Genomic DNA, 20,047 nt, shown 5'->3' on the forward strand with positions numbered 1-20,047 from the left:
TGCTAGTCAGTCTGCAATGGACAGGACAGCCCCCCACGGCAAGGAACCATCCTGTGTTCCACAGATTCTTGTATGCCCCACTGAATGCTTATGTAGAAAAAAAAACCCTGTTTATAACAATCAGAAATACAACTATCATATAAATTGTGGGAAGAGTATGCTTTATTTTTTAGCACTTTGCCAAGAGCTCACCATTTCAGAAAAATCACGTAGCAGCCAGCAACATTGCTCAAGGCGTCTGAGTCACTAAAACCACATGTCTACATCCATCTACATTTATAGTTTCCAAAGTCATAATGATTCTAGTTGTGAGCATTGGATTGGTTGATTAATGGATTTTTTTTTTAGTAAACTTTTCATTGAACAATTATGTACTTCGAAAAAGTGTACAAACCGTAAGTATATAATGCACTAATTTTTGCAAAATGAACACACCTGTGTAATTAGCATGCAGCTCAAGAAACAGAACATTCTCAGCACTGTGGAAGTCCCTTCATGCTCCTTTCTAGTCAAAATTCCTCCTAAAGGGAACTATCATCCGAACTTCTAACATCTTACATTAATTTTGCCTACCTTTGACCTTGATATAAATGGAATCATACAGTGCATATTTTTTGTGAGTCTGGCTTCTTTCGGTGAAGATTATATTTGTGAGATTCATCCATGCTGTCGTGTGAATTGGAAGTTTGTTCCTTCTCATCACTGCATAGTATTCCATCATATGGACATACCACAACATATTTATCCATTCTACCGTAAGTGGCCTTTGGGTTGTTTCCAGTTTTCGTCTATTGTGAATATGGTGCGTGAACATTCTTTTGATAGACATCTCTTGGTGAACATACGTATGCATTTATTTAATCTTTTTGTAATTACGTGTGTAGGCAGATCCTTTTTTTGTGTGATTTTCATTTCATGGAAGTAAGAGGATATTACAAAATACTTGGTATCCAAAGGAGGCCTAGGTTCTGAGGGAATAGTTGGGACCCTCTTGTTTGAAGCAGGTGCTTCTGTCCATGGTCCATTTGTCTGTCGCACAAGGATTGTCCCTGCTGTGCTGTGCTCCATGTGGGGAGTGATTTGAGAATCTTGCCATAAGGCTAGAGGGCAGAGGCCTGCATTCTCACTCCCACCACTAGAGGGCAGGCATTGACAAGGCGCTGGGGACCCGCGGCTTCTTTCAGGCAGGGTGGCTCTGTTTCCTGCCCCGTCTCCCTTGGTAACTGGGGGTCCACCTCTACCGGGGGATTAAACAAAAGAAATCTTTGTAGTCCACCTCAGTGGAGGCAGAGGGAACTGACGCACTTTTGGTGATCAAATATTTCTCACCCACCTTCCCTGTTAAATGGAGAATCTCTGGAGTCTGGCTGCCTCCTAGGGGTACCTGGGCTCCCTGCCCCACTCACGCTGCCGGCTTCACTGGTGAGCTCACCTAGCCGGGCCACTGGTGCTGGTTCTCTGTTCCTACACGGTGGCTTCCGCAGACACACGTCCTGGTAAATGTTTAACAACTCGTTCTGGGAGTGGGGCCTGATTTGCAGCGTTTGCTAATTTCCGTGGTGTTAACCGTACTTCCGCCACGTCTGATTTAAGCTGGATGAGACGTCCATCGTTGAACGTGGAGTTGGGAAGAGATGCTAAGTAGCATAACATTATATAGTATTTCCACCATACGTATACAATAGATGTAAATAAACCTGAAGGCATGGAGAAGAATGAAATGTAGTAAAATAATTAGGAAGTGATAAGTTTGGGATATTTATTACTTTAAAAATATAATTTATTTAATTTTACGTATACGTAATTTAGTGGGGTTTTTTTCTTTCTACTTTTTTCTCCCCAAATCCCCTCAGTACATAGTTGTATATTTTAGTTGTGGGTCTTTCTAGCTGTGGCATGTGGGACGCTGCCTCAGCATGGCCTGATGAGCAGTGCCATGTCCGCGCCCAGGATCCGAACTAGTGAAACCCTGGGCCGCTGCAGTGGAGCCCACGAACTTAACCACTCAGCTAAGGGACCAGCCACCCATGTAATTTAGTTTTAATAAAGGCTGTGTTTAACAACCAGCTCACAAAAATCTTGGAAACCTTACAGTTGGTTCTTGGGAGACAGTGCTCGTAGACTCCTGCACATCACTGCAGGTAACGGGCTCTCGTCCCCCTTGAAAAGTCACATTTGTCTTTTGCAGTGCAAATTGCAGCTGTATTCCCTAAGAGGTAAAGAGGCCTGGCCCTGCTACTTAGTAACTGTGGCCGTGGCTGCATCTTTAACCTTTCCGTACCTCAGTTTCCTCATCTGCAAAATGGAGATAAAAGTATTTTTTAAATTAATTAATTGAGCTATTTAGTATTTTTATTTATTTATTTATTTATTCACTTACCTATTTTACAGGTTGCCACAAGGCTTAAATGAGATCACGTAGGTAAAGCCATTAGCACAGTGCCTGGCAGACAGTATGACATACCTAAATAGTTTGGAGCTTTTTGAAGAATTGATTAACATAGCTCGGGGTTAAAGCTGCACCTTGGGTTCTGTCATCAGCATCCTCAAAATACTCTGAGTAGGGCCAGAGTGTCTGGCCCTGACCTGCCAAAAGGGGACCTGACCTTAATGGGCCAGCCAACAGGCCCTTCCGAGGCGCGGTGGCTGCCCGAGCTTCACAGCCCCACCTCTGACAGTTTGAAGTGGGACTGCTCCATTCCTCCATCCACCTGCAGCTCAGAGCTAGGGAGCCAATCACAACCCTGCCTCCCCACCACTAAGTCACGTGAATAGGAACAGTCGGGGCAGCCTTGAGGAAGAAAGTCACCAAGGGAATGCAGTGTCAAGTGACCCGAGAAGTGTGGGTGGGGTTTGTGGGCTGGTTCTGTCTGGAAGGGCCTCAGGCCATCGCTGCCCCCACTATCTTCCTCCTTCCCAGCTGGCTGCCTCCCAGAGTCACTGCCTAGCCCTTGGACAAAGGGCACAGAGGAGGAGCAGGTGACCAGGCTGGCTGGCATCTGTGGAGGGAGGCTGGGCAGCAACATATGTGGACATGGCAGGCAGACGCTCTCTTTGCCACCTTGACTTTTCCTCAAGTATAAAATGGGGTGAATAGTTTTACCCAGCTTACCTGGTCTGTGTCAGGGATAAAAGTGTCGTCAAAGACTTGTCAGTGCTTCAGAAAAAGAGGGGCTCAGTGGCCCTCTTACACACCTGGTGACTGGGCAGCATCAGGTGCACATGGCTTCAGGGGCCCATTTTCCAGAGCTGGGGTCAGGGTTGGGGTGGGCAGGGAATCATAGTTGCTGCTCAGAGCTCTGCCCTCTGCAAATCCCCTCTGATCAGTGGCCAACAGGGATTGGGCCACCAAGCCTGGCTGTCACAGGTCCGACATGCTCTGAGGAGGGGTGCGCTGGGTGATGGTGCAGGTCCACGTATTCAACAACCCTGTGAGCTCAGGATTTGCCTCCCCAGGAGTGGGAGCCACCCCTCAGCTGTGTCAGCCCAGCCTTGCCCGGCCCACCCATCTTGGACCTTGACTTTCCTTGGAGAAGATGGTTTGAAGACTTCCACCTCCCCTGGGGTCAAGCAATTTTACTTCTTTACTTTTGCAGGGCTTCTACGGCTGCCCAGAGAATCTTAAATCGAAACAAAAACCCCCAAGCTAATTCCCGTCCTGGAATCTGCTTGGTGCCTCAACTTCCTTGTAGGTAAAACTGGGGGATAAGACTATCTCATTTATGGGGGTGTTGTAAAGATAAAATGAGCTGGTGTGCAAGAAAGCACTTTGTAAAAGATCTAGAGACATGTAAGGACAGTTTGGTTATTACTTGTTATTTTTATTGGGGGTAGGAGGGGCCGTATGATTTATTTGGAACAGTGTGACTTTGGGAACAGACAAGATGGAATTCTGGGTTTGCAACATATATGCTATGTGGTTTTTGATGTCACAAAAATCTCTCTGAGCCTGTTTCTTCACATGTAAAGTGGTGTTAACGATACTTAATTTGGAGGATTGTTATCAAAATTAGTGGTTACATGTATAAAATCCCTGCTAAGTAACTGGCACACAGTAGGTGCTCCATAAATAGGAGCTGTTACTCCTGCTGTTGTTATTACGTATAACAGCAGAGGTACCACGTACTAATTCTGAAACTTTTCTCTTCACTTGCAGGGAGCCAAGCTCCTCTTTCCAGCCCTGTAAGTGGCAGAGGCACAGGCTCTGGGTTAGACTCCTGGGAGAGGACGGAGAACCAGGCCCTCTGACTTATTCCACCCAGTGACCTGCTCATCGAGGTTTGGCCAGGCTTGTCCTAGTTTTAGCACTAGGAAGTCCCAAGTCCCTGGAACTCCCTTCCTTAGCCCCAGGCAAAGTGGGATGATTGACTCCTCCACTCACCACCAACCTGGGTCTAACTCCCAAGCCATTTTCCAGTGCCTAGACTTAGAGTATTAAGACTGGTACTGAAAATCTGGAAGGACCCAGGAATATTAGCTCAAAAAGCCAGCTTAAGTCCTTTCAGAACCAGGCAGAGATTAAACAAATATGTGAAAATAAAAAATTAGCTCTGGCCTTAAAAGTCATTATCTTAGGTGTAAGAAACACACAAAAAATCAATTATGAAGACCACATATTATATGATTCCCTTTACATGAAGTGTCCAGAATAGGCAAATCTACGGAGATAGAAAGTAGATTACTGGTTGCCTAGGGTGGGAGGTGGGGGAGGGTGGGAAATGAGAAGTGACTGCAAATGGGTATAGAGTTTCTTTTTAGGATCATGAAAATGTGCTAAAATTGATTGTAGTAATGGTTGCACAACTCTGTAAATATACCAAAAACCATTGGAATTGTATACTTTAAATATATAATTACACATTTAAACAGAATAGTATGGTATGTGAATTGTATCTCAATAAAGCTGTTAAATTTTAAAAATTAAAAAAAAATTTTAATTATAAAAAAATCAATAGTTTCTCCCACTTGAGAATCTCTAAATCTAAATTATTCTTAACTCTCATCTTGAGAGTTGTCTCTTCAATGGCATAAAAATATTCAGCCTAGGCCAGGGAATACCACCCCCACTTTGCAGGCGACGTGAGCAAGGCCCACATGCCCACTATAATAGGGGCTCTTGCTCAGCTCTATAGAGGAGGCCTGTGGAACCTCAGGCAGGAGGCGAAATGGTGGGGGAGGAGAGGCTGGGGAGAAGAGAGACTTGCCTCTGATCCTGGCAATATACAGCAGAAGGAAATGCATGCTAAACTGAGGCTCACCCAAAATGCCACAGAAGGGCAGAGGAGCAGCTCTGGAAAGGTTGCAAAGGGTTAGGTGGGGAGGGCATTGCAGGCAGAGGGAATGGTGTGCGCATGGGCTCTGAGATGTGAAAGTAGGTGCCTGGTCAGAGGCACGGAGGTGGTGTGGGGAGGCTGGAGTGTGAGGTGTGTGGAGGGACCTGGAGGAGCTGGGCCAGATTGGGGAGAGCACCACACACAGTCCTTGCTCCGACTTTGACTTGGTTCTGTGGACACTGGGGGTCCAGTGGAGGATTTTTAGGCAGGGAGTAACAGACCTGCAGAGGGTCTCCAAAGCCATTTTACAATGTGAGAGTTCACGGAGCCGGTTAGCGCCCAAACCGCTGTGCAAAGCCAGGGGCTTGAAATACCGGGCCTCCCCATCTCCCACTACACCAAGCTGCTTTGCGGATGATGTGCCCTCTCTTACTCTTTTCATCTGTCTTCTCTAATTCCCTGTCCCGGGCCTTGGGTCTGCCTGGGGTGTTCCTGCAGTCCACACTGGGTTGTTGAGCTCTGTTGAGACCCAGGCAGACCTAATGTTTGCTTTTCAACCCCGTAGTGGTCTGGGCAGTGCAGCCCCAGCGGAAGATGGAAGTGAGCAGGAAGGGAGGGTGTCAGTCTCCTCCAGTGAGAAAGAAGGCAGAGCAGGGCCAGGCTCTTGGAAAAGGGAGCAACAGGCGCAGGTTCTGTGGGTTGCAGAGGGGAGGGTTCTCTTGGGGCTGGGTGTGTGTGCATGGGGGGAGGGGCGCTCTGCTTGCCTTGTTGAGCTACCTCCAGGACAAGCCTGTTAATTCACAACCCTTTTCCAGAGAACCTACTAGAACTAGGCTTGGGGAGAGGCCCTGAGGGGGAGTATCTTTGTCCAAAGGGCACCCAAGAGTAGGGGCCTGCTTGACCCAAGCTGCAGCAAAGGCTGAAGTCCATGGGTCCAAGCCCAGACTCTGGCACTGATTCTCAGTAGGTGCGCCTCCACATTTATTGAGCACCTCTGAGACAGGCACTGAACAAGGCCCCGGGGCACCAAGATAAGAGTCACAGTCTTAGCCATCACGGGGCGACAAGCCCTGTAAACACATAAACGGAGGACTTATCTGCTAGGGCCGCAGTGAGACATCACCAATAAAAGATGTAGCCATACAGCGCACCAACTGCTCCACAGTGTATGCTGGAAAACAGCCCAGGAGGCAAGGCTCAGGATAGGAAATAAAGTTAGGGGTGTGGCGGAGTTCCAGCCCGCACTCTGCTTGTCCTGGCTCTGAACCTCCGTGTTTGTTCTTAACCTTGAGGTCCGCCGTGTGCTGAGGAATCACTTCGGAATGCTTGCTAGAAGAAAGACTCCTGAGTGCGACTTCACCGAATCAGAAGGCTGAAGATAGGGCCCTGAAGCTGCATTTACACCCGCCCCTCCCCCCAGGGCAATTCTGAGGTTGGCAGGCTCGCACCCTAGTTGGAGAAGTACTGCTTAATAAGAGATAATGACCTGGCCCAGCCATAGGTCAGGCGAGCCATCCAAGAGCTAACAAGCAACCCGCGTGAAAGCGCCTTGTGAATCTGAGAACAAACCAATTCTTTGCAAAGACTAGTAAACCAACAATCCAAATAATATCCAAAAAAATCTAAGTAATAATAATAGTAAAAGAACTGGGGAGCGCACTGCGAACACGGTGCAGTCCACCCCGGCGCAGTCGGTGCGACTGTCTCTTTAAGGCTCCCCGGCCCAACCCAGTCTCGCCTCCCGCGGGGCGTGCCGCCCGGCCGGCGGCGCGTGCGTGCTGGCAGCCGTCGGCCGGCGGGGCCTCCCAGCCCAGCGGTCGCGGCGGCGCGACGCCGGCGCTTGTTGCGTGCGCGCCTGGCCCCGCCCCCTGCCCGCCCCTTCCCCTCCCCCTCCGCGGGCCTACCCCGCCCGCGCGGTACAGCTGGCCCAGTGACGCGGGCGCAGCCGCCGCCGCCGCTACGACCGCCGCGTTCTATTCTCCTCAGCCGGAGACAGCCTTGCCTCCTGTCTCCCGCCTCGTCCTCCTCCTCCTCCCGCCGCGCCAGCCAGACCGGCACGCTGGGCCTCGCTTAGAACCCGGAGGGCTGCGGGCGCGCGCAGGCGGCGGAGCAGATCCCGGCGCCGCGGAGGCTGCGAGCGCCCCCCTCCCGGAGGTCGCCGCGCTGTTCCCCGGGTGAGTTGTCACCGCGGCAGGGGTGCAGGCATTGTGTCCCTGGCGCGCCCGGCCGGCTGTCAGGGGCGCGGGGCTGGCGCGCGCCGCCCGGAGGGACGCGGGGGAGCCCGGCGTCGGCTGCCCTCGGCGCTGGCCCCGCTGTCACCCGGCCGGCCGGCCGCGAGCCCCGCGCTGGCGTGGGCCGCCCGGGCGCGGTGCCGGGAGGGCGGCGGGGGCCTGTGCGAGGCCGGGGGGAGGACCGGACGGCCGGTGTGCGGCAAGGGCTTGGTGGCCGGGGTCGTGCTCCCCGCCCGGGAGTTCGGGGGACAGCCCCCACTCTGCAGGTCGCTGGAGAGGAGGTGGCGGAGGCCCCCTTTCTTTATTACTCTTCTCACTGCCTCCTCCGGCCAACTAAAGCTGCGGGCCCTGCGCCGGCACGGGGGCTTGGCGGCTTCCGAGGAAGCCGTGGAGCCCGGGTGGGGAGTGCCGGAGCTTTCTGGAGCCCCCGCGCCTCGTCTCGTCTTGTATCTCAGAAACTATTTCTTATCCGGGCTGAAACTCACCGAAACCACTTCCTGTTTGTATATGTAGACTTTCTTTTTTACTCCTGGTTTTTAGAGACTCCAGATAATTAGCGCAGGTCCGACCCTCCCGCAGTGTTGTGGCGGTGGGGCTGCGGGGCTGCGGAAGTGGAAGAAGTTATCTTAAACGAGATTAGGCGGGGGAGGTGGTTTTGGGAACCCTGAGACCCGGGAGGGAAGAGGCGTCAAAAGGAAGTCCTGGGCTGGTTCGAGGGAAGTTCGCGTTTTGGCACAGAGGCCTGATGCTGCTGTTCCCACAGAATGTTCTCTCGATGGCAGGCGGCATGCTGGGCTTTGTTGCTCTTGCTAACTAGGCTCGTGTGTGCTTTGTAGAGAGGTGCGGTAAAAGGACCCAGTTCAATTAAATCATAGGTGTTTACTCCCCTTCTAGATCTGCAGAGGTGGGAAGTGTGTCTTTCCTTTTCACAGTGGTTAATTCATTTCTTGCTCTTTAAATCTCTCTGGTTTAAAATATGCGTATAGATGATGCATACACACACCTTTTCTGTTTTGGGAATTCCACACCCAAATTGTCACCATCTAGTGGAGGCTAGTAGAGACATGCGCTTGGCATTGAGTTCTGAATTTTCTGGGCTTTGGTTTAGCTAGATGCATATTCAACCAGAATGAAAAATTTCAGAGTTTGGGGGGGAGATATGTCTATCTCCCCCTCAATAAAGGAGGTATTTAACAGTGTAACAGTAATAGCAATAGTAGGGAAAAGTTATTGAGGATTTACTGTTTACCAAGCTTTGTGCTAAGCTTAATCTCATTTAATAAATAACAAACTTTTGAGATAGATATTGTTGTTATTCCCATTTTTCCAGTCAAGACAAAAGCCAGACAAATTCAGTAGCTTGCCCAAGGTCACAAAGGTAGCTCATGGTGGAGCCCACACTCTTAACTACCAGATTGTACTGTTAGTTTCTAGTTTGCTTACTTTTTGTTAAAATTGAAACTGGAGGCTTTCCAGAACATTTTCAAAGCACTACTTCTTCAGGATATGTCTCAGATCACGAGCATCCTTAACTCTTTCTCCAAGGTACACGTTTATGGTATGTTTGCACAGCATTCTTCTGTTCATCCATTTATTCTTTCATTCAGTACTCACAGGTATTTATGTGATACAGAATGTATGCCAGGTGCTGTGCTAGATATTGGGGATACTGCAGCAAATAAGTCAGAACTCAACCATACCCTTAAGTACTTCACAGTCTATAAGTCAGTTTATTTTGGTTTGTTAATTTTCACTCGTGGCTATTTGCTGCTTAAGGAGCTTCTGCCCAATGAGTTAAACAGAGGACAGTAGTGGTATGAGGCCTGATAGAGAGGACTTCCTGTCCACAAATTGACTTTTTGGATACTGTAGTAGAAATGGCACATGAAACAAATCCTCACCTACAGCTAGATGGGAACAGGTCTCTGGGTACTCAGAGTAGGGCTGCCCACCATCTGCCCTGCGGTATTTAAATCCTGAGATCAAAACCACTGTTAAATGACAGAGTTCAACTTATTTGCTGAGGCCTGGCTTCTCAAAGCTCAGAATTAGGGCACACAGAAAGAAAAGGAAGAAAAGTAGAATTAGGTGTTACAGATGCAGGCTGTCAGATGAAGAGACCTCAGCACTTTGTCTGGTTGCCTGGCAGGTCTCCATCATGTGGGGATTGAACATGTGCTCTTATGTAATGGTGCGTCTCCTGGCAGGGGATTTCCTCCTTTGCTGTTACTGGGGCAGCAATTCCTACAGCTACCCTCTCCCTCCATACACATACCCATACACCCTCCAAAGGTAGTAATTCACTTGACTTCTTAAAAGTAAGAACTTCTTTCTAGTTTGTTGCTACTGAGCATTGTTTCACTCCATACTTTCTCATCCCCTAGATAAAAACCTGCCTTTTGTTTCAAATCTTTCCTTGTGCTCTTTTTCCATATCTTTAGCTCTTCTGACAACCAGGTAACTAATGGTATCTGTCTGTGAAGTTGGAGAATTACAGGATCTTTAAAAAAATTAGTGAGTCACGTAATCTTCCTCATTTCTGTACCAAAACAAGTGAACTGGGGAGAATGTCTTTAGCAGAGCCGCTTGCAGGCAGAGAAAGAAAGCCAGGCAGCACATGTGCTTTTCTTTCTCCTCCAGTTCCCATTTCCAAGGACACTTCACGGAGAGGTAGCAGCAGGGCTGTAATGGCCATTACAGGCCTGAATGTCAGCAGATGCGCTGGGCCCGGTTGTGTAATTGCCTTGCATGAAGCATTTTACTGAACTCCTGAGTTGACATGTGATCTCCTAGTTGAAGCTGACAAGCAGGGTTCATTTTTCCCCCTTCTATCTGCCTGGGCAGTAGAGAAGTCTTGTTTAGGGAGCATTCCTTCAAGCAATAGGAGAAAGATGAGAAGGAGCAAATAGAGGAACAAGCCCAGTCCCCCCACTTCCCCCACTTTTTTTTTAGAACTTTGAAAGCAAATGCTGCTCCTGTGCAGACTTGAGTGTTGAGGGTTAGGACACTTAGGTTAAGGGTAAACATTGGGACAAATGCATATATGATAATAGAGATGCTTTCTCCTCAAGATGGCTTCAGTCTGGTGGCCACCCACATATCCGACCAAAGTGAGACTTCATGTAGTGGAATGGCTTTTTAAAAATTAATATTCTTAAGTTATGTTGCCACATTTCAGGAAACTTGGAAACCAGAGCAGTGAGAAATAATGCCTGTAATGTGGGAAGGGGTAGTTCCATGTTGGTGGGAGTGAAGGATGCGGCTTGAGGTTGGGGCTGGGGGTTTTGTGATGGTATTTGAAGCTGCTGACAGCTGTGGATCTGAGACCAGTGAAGCAATTTCAGGACAGCACTGGGGAGACTGTCCTTGAGCATCAAGATCTGTTCACTCCCACCCTGGTTTGGATTCAAGGCAACAGCCATTGTTCCCTGGGATGATTGTAAGTTCTGGAGTGTCTCTGTGTAAAAACCTTTATCTGTAAAAGCAGAGGTGCTGGGGAAAGAGGTGCCTCTTACAAGTCTTAGGTTTTAGTGGCAGAGCCTGCCAGGTACCTGTGAATGTTTCCTTTTTCTTGTGCTCACGTGTGTTTGACCATGTCCTTTTTCTTCCCTTTTACTCCTTTGGCCTAGAAACCAGCAGGGTTCCTCTATTAGCGCTCTCATCCTCTGGTTCTTACCTGAGTCTGAAAGTCTCCACTCTGCTGGTAGACTTTGCAGTGACATCGAGCCGGGTCACTTCAGCCGTGAAAGGCCACCTGTGCTGTTGTTAGGGCTGGGGGACAGTTGAGTGTGTGCGAAGGTGCTAGTATAGCAACAGCAGAAAATGCAGCTGTAGTGAGAACTAAATGGGTTTCACAGACTCTGGTGTTGCTGTGATGTATTCTGCCTCTCTGGTTCTTACATCTCAAAAAAGGAAAATAGCCACCCTTGAAACATCTGAAGGCTGCCTGCCAGGAATCAGAAACAGGATATTATTGAAGCATTTTTCTCAAGCAGAAACAGATGTAGTACCCTGTTACTGTCGCCAGTGTTAGTAGATCCTTAAAATTACGTGATAGCAGTGTGCCCTTAAATGTACTCTCCCTCTTCCCCATACACAAGTGTTATACTTTTTGGCAGGGCCTCATTGCTTGATTTGGGAAAGTTAGCCTGGTATTCCTGATGACTGTAATAGCCTCTCAGTGGGTTTGCGGACTGCAGAGGTGGTGACTGACAATTCTTTATTACTCGGAAGAGAATCTTCTGTGGTGAGAAGTTAAAAGATTGAGGATTCTTTTCTCCTCTGGTTGGGTATTGCACACAAAACCTCAGAGAAGAGACACGAATAGGGGCTCTTTCCCAGCTGCCTTTCTTTCTTACCATCCTTTCTTGGGGAGGGGGAGCTTCTAATCTTTCCATATCCAACCTCCTGCCAGCAGTGACTTGGCCTCACCCACAGAAGACTAAGATGAGAGTGTGGAATTGCCCTGTGTGTAGACTCTCCTTGCTGAAATTTGGGTAGACTAGCCTTCAGCTTCTGACAAAGCCAGTAAAAGGAAGCTGGCTTGTGGGAATGTGGTATAGAAGTCTGTTTATCCCATTTTTCCTTCTTTGGGTTGTTCTCCGTTATCTCAATAAACTAGGTGGCTGGAAGTTTTAAAAAGGGAACTTGAACACAAGAACCAGGTGGTTTTACTTATTTTGCATTTTAAATTGAGCCAAGGCAGACTGAGGGAAGACTGAGGGGGATTTTTTTATTTTTTTAAATTGTCAGTACACTATGACAAGCTTACGGAAAGCTTGGAAAATAAAGGGGGAAAAATCACCGTGATTCTGCCATCCTAACACAAACATCATTTCCATGTATTCTACTTTTTCTATCTTTTATTGATAATCCCTGTATATTTAATTTTTTGTTCTATTTTTTTTCATTTAGCGTTACACGATAAGCATTTTCCTAATTGTGGCACATAGCCTTTATGGTTATTTTTAAGGCTTTATAATATTCCATCAAATAGATCACCTATGATTTAAATATCCCCTCTTTATACATCTAGATTATTTCTGAGTCTGCACAAGGGGATTTTTTTTTTGAGAGGTGATTTTATTTTGTCATACATTTTTTTTTAAAAGAGCTTTATTGAGACATTATATGTTAAAAAATTCATCCCTTTAAAGTGTACAATTCAGTGGATTTTAGTGTGTTTACAAAGTTGTATAACCATCGCCATAATCTAATTTTAGAACATTTCATCACCCCCAAAAGAAACCCCATTAGTAGTATTCCTCTACAATGCCCTCGGCCCATGGCCACCACTAATCTACTCTCTCTCTATAGTTAACCTGTTTGGACATTTCATATAAACAGAATTATACAATATGTGGTCTTTAGTAGTCGGCTTCTTTAACTTAACATAATGTTGTTGAGGTTTATCCGTGTCGTAGCATGTATCTACTTCATTCCACTTTATTGCTGAATAATCTGTTGTATAGACATACCACATTTTGTTTGTTCATTCATCAGTTAGTGGACATTTGGATTGTGTCTGTTTTCTGGTTATTATGAGTAATGTTGCTATGAACATCTATGTATAAGGTTTTATGTGGACATATGTTTTCGTTTCTCAGGGAGAGAATTTAAAAGCTGCATCCATATTTCTGCTTTGGAGTTAACATTCTACTTGGTTATGCAGTTTGTTTGGGGAAGAACAGTGTTACAGCAAAATCTCTTGATCCTGTAGTTTTGAGGATATTCTCCTGAATTAAGAAAAGATATTACGAAAAAAAATTAATCATGTGTTTATGAAGTTTGAACTTTCCAGTAGCATTATTTCCGAATCTTTGGTGCAAAACGTTAAACAGTAGTGAGAGTTGACAGATGCAGTAGTGCCTAAATTCATTGCACATGTACTACTGCTTTAAAAAAAAAAGCGGATTTTCAGTGTGAAGCCTCAGTTCTAAAACGTGCCATTGTGTTTTATGGAGAGAACTTTGCCATGAACCTCGTAGAGCCTTCCTTATCAAATGTAGTTTATAGTTCTCAGAAGCTTTTTCTTTCCATGTGAAAAATTCCATGCCAGGGTTCTGTGCACCTGCTTGGAGGCTTCTGCTAGGCTGGGGAGTGGAATGCTTACTGAATAGATAGCCAACCAGCGAGGTAGGGGGAGGGAGAGGGCTGTGAGTGCGATTAAAATGTGGGTCTGAGAAAGAATGCTCTTGAGGACAGCTCTCACAGGGCTTTTGCTGGTGGACCTCAGTTGCACCTGAGGTTAAAAATATACATCATGCCAGACACAAAGAGGAACAGATGGTGCTGCTGGGAGTGTTATTTCCTCTACAGGATCTGCCCCTGGGTGGTTTTACATCCTACCAGCTGTATTACTGAAATAATACAATGCCTCCCTTTACCCTTGTCCTAATTGGAACTACCAGCATTCATGATCAATAGCTGGTCTTGCTTTCCCTGCTCCTAGATCCCTACCAAAATCTCTTGAAAGTATGCATGTGCAGGTGACTGGATTTTTTTTATCAGCAGGTCCAGATGGTTCTACCCTAGAGAAACGTGGGACACAGGGCACACGCATGCCCTTTTGTCCGGCACAAGCCAGACAAAAACCAGGAACCTGAATTTTCTTCTCCTATACCTGTATTAGGCTCCTGTACCTGGAGCCAAACCCAAGGGATTGGTTCTTCCAGAAAGTTCCCTCGTGGGGGTGTGTGTGTGTGTGTAAGTAAATATGTGTGAATGTAGCCATAACATCCCTGCCACAATTCATTGCCAAAAGTTTTGGATTTGGAGTGGGCTCTCCCTGTTAAGGCAAGTTCTATTCCCAAGTCCTCAGAGGCTCAAAAGGCTCTGAGACAAGATTCCTATCTGAAGATTCGAATTTTGTAGTGGAGTGTCCACGTGTTGCCAAAACTCCTTGCACAGCAAACTAAGTATGTGACGAGAGAGACTATGTAGGCTCATGAAATGCCAGAGTTAGAAGGATGGGACTTGGAAGATCATCTCATTCTACCTGCTCACTTTATAGAAAGGAAAAATGGAAAATGGATGCTTAGAGCTGACTTGCTTTTGAATGGTGACAAGGCCAGGGGAGAAGCCAGGGCTCTTGAGCCCTAGTCTACTGCTTGTTCTACCCTGGTGTGATCAACTTCTTTTCTCCTCTGGGCCTGTCCCACGAAAGGGGGTTGGGATCCCAGCAGGATGTGTGGTTCGTATTATCAGGACAAGTTCAAGCCCCTTCTGTAATTATGGTTTTGTGTCTAATAGTGAAATTACAAAGGAGAATGAGTCTTTAAGGGAAGAACTGTTTTTAAAATGGGTGCTGTTTGCAGGGTGAACGTACTTAACTATTTTATCTTTGTCCTGTGCTTCTTTGCAATTCAAAAAATGCCACCTGACTCTAGGCCAGTGGGACATGTTCTCTGAGTCATTTTCTCCTTTGAGTCCCCCTGCCTAGGTGGACAGTGGCAGGTGCTGGTGGCATCCTAGGTGTAGTAGGACTGCCTGATAATTGAGAACATGCTGTTTGGGAGGGCTAATGTCCCCTCCCTCCCACCCCATTAGCAGACCAGAACCCTTCATGACTATGGTTCTGATTTCCTCAGGTTTATTTTATGTGAGATCCCAAATTCATCCAAGTACAGTGTGAAAACACATCTCTGACCAGCCAGAAATAAGCTTCCTAGGCTGAGGTCATATGTGTTAGCTTTTCCCATCCCAGAAAGTCAGTGAGCAGTTTTATGTTCACTGGGTGCTGCTCTTTCAGTTGGCGTGCTCAAGACATTTCTAGAGAATTAACGAATGGTATGTTGGCTGGTCCACACCTTTATCAATCCTTGATTCCCATCTGCCTCTAGGTATAAACTCTGCCATGGGAGGGCCATCTACCTCCTCGTTTCAGTTCTGTGGGGATTTTGCTTGTTACACGGTAGGATGGCAAGAAAAACAGGCTCTGGGTTTTGTTGAGTTTCATAACAGTTCATTGGTCCATCTTTTTTTCTCTCTACATGCACCTTCAAGTCGTAATTTGTGAGCTGATAATCTGGTTGGGCTGTGACATCAGGCTGGTGGGAGGTGGGTCAATGGTTGCTGCAGAAACCAAAAGGAAGTAAATCTAGTCATTTCTTTAGCGAGTATTTAGTGAGTGCCTGTGTTCGGTGCTTGGTATAGAGTTGTGAACAAAGAACAAAATAGACACAATACTTGCCCTCATGGAGTTAACAGTCTGGGGAATACCCATGGGTTATTTAATTTGAGAGTAGTATTGGAGGAATCTATTGTGTAAAGTAGGCTTTCAGCTTGACTACTCTGAAGGAGTTGCTCTAGTGTTTTCAGTGACACTTGTGCTCCAACCCAGCAATCACCCTGGAAGGGACAAGGGCTTAGAGAATTCCCCTGCCGTAAGACAGCACATTGCCTTTCTCTGTGGAGTGAGCTAAGTCTAGGAGTTTGGTCTAGTGTGAAGATTCCTGTATTCCAGCTTTAACTAATCAGTTTTTAGTGTGGGAATGTTTTCTGACCCTGGAATATCTTCTTTATTTTTAATTAAGAGAGAAAAGCAGATGTGGGTTCAACAGTGAGAAATTGGGAGAAGGGAAATAGGATCAGTGACGTGAAAGCCATAGGGAATCCTTTTTCTCCCATCTCCAAGCCTCAACTTTAGATGTAGTTGTTGATTTGTGATCTCTCTTTTCCTGATATATCTGTGCATTATAACCTGCTGGGGGCAGTAAGGACCTAGTACAATCCTGCACAAATAAAGCTCCCAATAAATGTACATCCACGTATATTTTGCCTCTGTGGGTAGCCATCTCTGTATAAGCTGAGATTGGAAATCCCCAGACATCGGTGACTGTCTCATCTACTTCTTTGTACTCAGCTCCTTGATAGTTGGTTGGTTGATAAGTGATTGACCAGGTGTAGAGAATTAAAAAGGGAGAGAGAGCAAGGTGGGAGGATGTGAAGGAAAGAAGATATTGGAGGTGGTCCAAAATGTTTTAGCAAGGCCAGTCAAAAACAAACTACAGGGCCCATTAAGAATTATGATCCAAGACCAGAGAGTCACCCCTGCTAATTTTCAGGTGCAGGTCTTTGTGTCTAGAACTCTGTCATTCTTTCAAAAGCCTCAGGAGGCATCAGTCATGCCTTAAATCCAGCTCACACATGTGCATCTGCAGTTCGGCCTTCTGTACTTCTCTCTCTCTCTGTGTATCCACTGTGAATCCGGTTGTAGGCCAGTAGTTAACACGGGATGGCTTGTTTCTGTTTGTTCTCCAGAATGGAGCTCTTTTGGGGGTTGTATTACTTCTGGAATTATAAAATATAATTTTGTGGGTCATCTCCTTTGAAAGTCTTTGTATGCTTTTGAAAAATCACATCTTTGAAAGAAGGGCTGCTCTCTACAGATGCTGACTGCTTTTCTTGGGATGTATGCGAGCAACAGTAGAAGGAACAGATTTCAGAGCCTTTGGTGTTGGTAAAACTTTCAGTGAATAGCAACAAGGTAGGTATTTTTCAAGCAACACATCTGAACTCATTTATTAATTGAACAAGTATTTATTGAATGTTCTTTCCCATATAATCATCTCCCTACAGGGATTCTTTGCAGCTCACAGTCTAACAAATTTTTTGAGTTGTTCTCCAGCATTTTGGTTAGTCTTTTCCCCTCGTAGATTTCAAGCCTCTTGAGGATGGAAGGGCTAGTTTTAAGTTTCCTCTGTATTTACTATGCAGGCTGGGCATCTTTTTTGATAACAATAAAGATTTCTTCATTTTACAATGTGCTTTCACATAAGATATCATATTAATACTATGAGGAAAGTTTTAGTCCCATTTTACAAATGGGAAAACCAAGACCTTTGGTAACCGGGAGACCTTTAGCAGTGACTGTACTTATAAATAGTGACACTGAGTCAGCTGGGACTCAAGCTGAATCACACATTGGTGCCTCATGCTGGAAAATAGGAAACCTCCTATTGCAGACTTGATAAATTTTAACTTGCTCATGAAAAGTGGTAAAACCACCCCTTTCCTGGTTTCCCAGCCCCATGTCAATACAGATTCTGTCAAGGTTGGTATGTCAGTATGTTTTTGTGTACTGATGGGACAAAAATGTGCAAGTGTACGTAATTCGTCTCCTAACTAAGGAAAAGCATTCCCATATAGTCAGAGGGGCTTTTATTTTTATTTTTTGGAGGAAGGAGGAGGCCATACGGATAAAACCCTGGTATCTAGAAATCCATGCAGTTTTCACTTATTAAAGGTTCCAGTTGGGGGTAAGCCAGAACAGAAATTCTGGGTTCTTTGGGTTCTAAGGGATCTGTGATGGGGATTTTGAGCAGCTTTGCAAACTTACGCTATATTAGGCATTGTTGCAATCTTCATTATCTCTTTCTGCAGGTGTCTTCTTAGTCTAGGCAGCTGCGGTAGGTCCAGGGCCTCCCTGAGATGCCCCCCATGCTATTTCCAAAGGGTCACTGTCTTTGCCTCAGAACTCACGAGGGCTCCCGAAGGAACGTCCTTCCTTTGGCTGCTGACGCGGGAGCCCAGCGTTTCCTGTAGGGGAGGCTCCACCTCCTCTTCCCATTGTTCTGCCCTTGTTTTCAGAGGCAGAAGATGAGCCTGTGTGGGCAGTGAGGAGGTTAGAGGTGAAGGTCACGCCTCACCCATGACAGCTTAGATTTGAAGAAACATAAAGCAGTGCTAATGGTGCTGGGGCAGGGTGTGCTTGGACTGCCCTGTGTTTTCCATTTAGTTGGGAAAGTAGAGGAGTAAGAGTGGCTGTGGGCCAGGTATAGTTTCCCCCTTTCCTATGATGAGAGCAGATGATTGTCTTAAGAAGTGGGTACTGAGGGGGAGGCAGTGGAGGATGGCGGCCTTGGAGTCAGACTGACCCTGCTTTCAGTCTCAGCTCAGCCACTTACCAGCTGTGTGACCTTGAGCAAATGTAACCTCTCTGATCTTGTTTTATCATTTATAAAATGGAGATGATGATGTTAATTAACACTTCCTGTCTCTAGAAGGGTAGCTACCAAAATATTGGGGTGGGAAACTGTGGTGGGGAATGCTGGGGTGATGAAAGGTAACAAAATAACTTCTTAAACTTTCTTTTTGTGTCATTTGAATTTTTCACTATTGGCATGTATAAATTAAATAACTTATTAAAGTTATGTTTAAAAGTACCCCTTCATGGGGGCTGGCCCCGTGGCCGAGTGGTTAAGTTCGTGTGCTCCGCTGCAGGCGGCCCAGTGTTTCGTTGGTTCGAATCCTGGGCGCGGACATGGCACTGCTCATCAAGCTACGCTGAGGCAGCGTTCCCACATGCCACAACTAGGTGGACCCACAACAAAGAATATACAACTATGTAACGGCGGGGGGCTTTGGGGAGAAAAAGGAAAAAAATAAAATCTTTAAAAAAAAAAATATCCCTTCATGGGACTGTTATGAAAATAAAATAAAATGGGATTTTAAAACGCTAGGTACAGTGTCTGACAACTAAAAGATACTCAAATGGTAGTTTATTTGGGGAAGAAGTGATATGAAGTAGTTGACCGTTGCTTTTGTAGTGGTAGATTTTCCATCTGGCGTGTGTGGCTGTGGGTAAGTCTCTTTGTTAAGCCCCAGCTTCTTCAACTGAAAATGGTGGTTAACAGGAGTATCTGCTACATAGAGTTTGGGGCAGACATGTAAAATAGTTGGCCTGGTATCTGGTGCATAGTCAGTGCTCAGTAAATTTTAACTTATCAGCTGTTATTCTCACAACTGTGCTGGAAGCAAGGAGGGAGTTATGCCCACTTCACACAGTGGAAAGTGAGACACAGAGTAATTTAGTGACTTGTCTTGAGGCCACATGTTGAGTTAGCATCAGAAATAGGGCTGATGCCTGCATGGTCTCCCTGGTATTTTAGCTCTTGCCTTGTCAGCCCGGGTAGCAAAGAATGGAGGCCTCACAGGTGGTCAGTCACAAAGCACTGGCCGGGGCTCCACATGTGAAATGCAGCACTGGTCTGGACAGAGGGAATTTATCTAGGGTCACTTTGGTGGGGCTGAGCGAGGGGGAGAGGCCAGCTTAGGACCACATCCCTTTCTCCACTTTCTGAGGCAGATGGACCGCATCAAGAATGACAAAAGGGTGGAGGTTATTTCCTCTCTCTCTCTTTTCTTCCACATCCTCCTGGCTTGGCAAGTGGTAGACTCCTTACCACTACCCTTGTTATGGGTTCAGGCCTCTGAACTCCTTCAGGTCCAGAAAATTCAGGTCTTGCTTTCTCCGTTAAACTACCCTGCTGCTGGAGTCCACACTGATAGCCTCACAGCCCTGAGTCTGCTCATCTCTCTCTCTTTCATTCTGGAAGGCCCACACAAGGACGGGCTCAGCTTCTCTAGGGCAAGGCCTCTCTCCACGCCGCTTAGGTACTGCCCTGACTTCCCACCTGCTCCAGAACTATCTGGCTGTTTGTGGGGCTGAATGGTTGAGTTGAAGCCAGACTTGGTGGGAAATAGGTTTTGAATTTCACTATGGGCACCTGTTCTGTATGTTTACATTTTGAGAGGAAAAAA

General features: G+C 46.4%; 1 protein-coding gene and 1 long non-coding RNA gene across 2 annotated transcripts in view; one reads left to right on the top strand and one right to left on the bottom strand.

Moving 5' to 3' along the window:
* Positions 1 to 140: 140 nt before the first annotated feature.
* Positions 141 to 8,132, bottom strand: LOC111770328 (uncharacterized). Its single transcript, XR_002803514.2, has 2 exons — positions 7,990 to 8,132; positions 141 to 1,697 (listed from the first exon to the last, which is right to left on the bottom strand). It is a non-coding gene; the product is annotated as an uncharacterized lncRNA (long non-coding RNA).
* SUSD6 (sushi domain containing 6) overlaps positions 7,071 to 20,047 on the top strand; it is a 93,871-nt gene continuing 80,894 nt past the window's right edge. Inside the window, exon 1 of the mRNA XM_023627992.2 lies at positions 7,071 to 7,447. The gene's annotated coding sequence lies outside the window, so the exon portion shown is untranslated. The remainder of the gene's footprint in view (positions 7,448 to 20,047) is intronic.

Source organism: Equus caballus, chromosome 24 (genome assembly GCF_041296265.1).
Source record: "Equus caballus isolate H_3958 breed thoroughbred chromosome 24, TB-T2T, whole genome shotgun sequence".
Taxonomy (NCBI): domain Eukaryota; kingdom Metazoa; phylum Chordata; class Mammalia; order Perissodactyla; family Equidae; genus Equus; species Equus caballus.